This window comes from Triticum aestivum, chromosome 3D, assembly GCF_018294505.1.
Source record: "Triticum aestivum cultivar Chinese Spring chromosome 3D, IWGSC CS RefSeq v2.1, whole genome shotgun sequence".
Classification (NCBI taxonomy): domain Eukaryota; kingdom Viridiplantae; phylum Streptophyta; class Magnoliopsida; order Poales; family Poaceae; genus Triticum; species Triticum aestivum.
The window spans coordinates 469,935,740-469,937,445 of record NC_057802.1 but is presented as its reverse complement, the minus strand read 5'-3'; positions in this window follow the sequence as shown (position 1 = coordinate 469,937,445).

Here is a 1,706-nt window from a genome sequence, read left to right as displayed (position 1 = left end):
TTCAACCCAAATTTTGAATGCTAAAACGGTAAACATCTTGCAAACTTATGGTGGTTTCTACATTTTTATTGTTTCCCTCTTTAGAAGGGTTAGTTTTTTTAAATGTGAAAAGGCTAACTTTGGTTGAACCACTAGCTTATTAAAAAGAGAAAGGCTTCGACATTTGTTCCGGTGGCGTGTGGAGTTTTTATTGGACATATTTTTGGATGTCACAATACTATCGCTCAATGTCCATCTTTATCTCCGTGTCATCTCTTAATCTTTACAGTATGTTTCTGTACGAGAAAATGTCTGGCTGAGCATCAACATCATACATAGTTTCATCTAAAAAACTTTTGCTTACTTTTTGCACGCTAGCCACGACGATATAGGATTATAGGAGGTGGCTTTGGGCCTAAGGGCTCATTTGGTTTCTTCAAACCCCTCGGGGCACCGCCAAATCCTCGGGTGCACAATGCATGGGCCCAGCTAGCCCCGGGTGATCCACCGACGCATTTGGCCGCCCTCCATCCATGTTCTTTTGCCTTAATCCCCACAGCTTCTGGGAGAAAAACCTCGACTCTGGCTTCTCTCTCACACGATCTTCTCTGCCTCTCTCTATTCCCCGCCGCTCATGCAACCGCTTCCTCAAGTAGCTCCGACGAGCTCCTTGTGTATTCCCTTTGTTCATTTGGTGGCGGATTTTCCTTCCCTTTGAAATTATCGAATCTTGCTTTTCTAATTTTGAAATTGTTTTGGTGGCACAGTTTTCCTCCCCTTGCTGCCAAATGTGATAGAAACATGTCCCGTGGTTGGTGGGGACGTGGGGCTGTGAAATTCCCCTTAGGTTTTGTGGGCCTGGACTTTCTTTACCTTGCTACCAAACAAAGCCTAAGTGCATGGCCAACGCTCCAACTTGGAGTGCTGCCGCATAGAAAAAGTTGCTGATGTGGAGAAGGGAGGGGGGAAAGCTAGTGCTCGCAGGGCCGAACAACCTCCTCCAGAGGAGTCGGGTGCCTCATCCTAAAAAGTGAAAGAAAACAACAAAGAAGAACCGATAGTGTGAGAGAGATTTATTTTGCGGTGGTAGCGATAGTGAGAGTGATGATGCATGTCTAGTCTAGATGAAAAAGTAAGAGAGAACAAAAAATGACAAAGGTGTGGTCCGATTAGTTCTGGCTGCTTTGGGGAGCGAAAATTTATATGGTGGTCTCAAGTCTCAACCTACCTGGATGGGGCAGCTAGTACACGCCCCAAGTGAAACAGACAGTGGCTAATAGATCTGATTTTGTTAATCTCGCAGGGAGCTTTCACGGTTAGGTAAAGCTGGTTCCTGCGTGCATCGTGCACCAGCACAAAGAGAAAAAGACATATGAAGCCCGTTTCATCGTCGCACAAAAAAAAAGGGAGAAAAGGTCGTATTATCAGCGAGAGTTTTCGGCGATGCAATAAAGCCATGGACGCAAGCAACCGCGTCCGGCCGGGCCGGCGCCGTTCAGCCGACCCCGTAATCCCCGCCGCACCGCTTGACCAAAACGCCCCGTGCCAACAACTGTAACGGACCAACTTCCGTCGCCCCCGGGTCGCGCCACACCTCTCCAAAAAGTCCAAACCCCGTCGCAAAAAGTCTGCTCTTCTCTCTTCCCCCTCGGCCCCCCTCCCATCCCCCCCTTCTCTCTCCGCTTCGGGCAAAAAAAAAAATCGAAAACCCCCGACTCCGCCGAGCG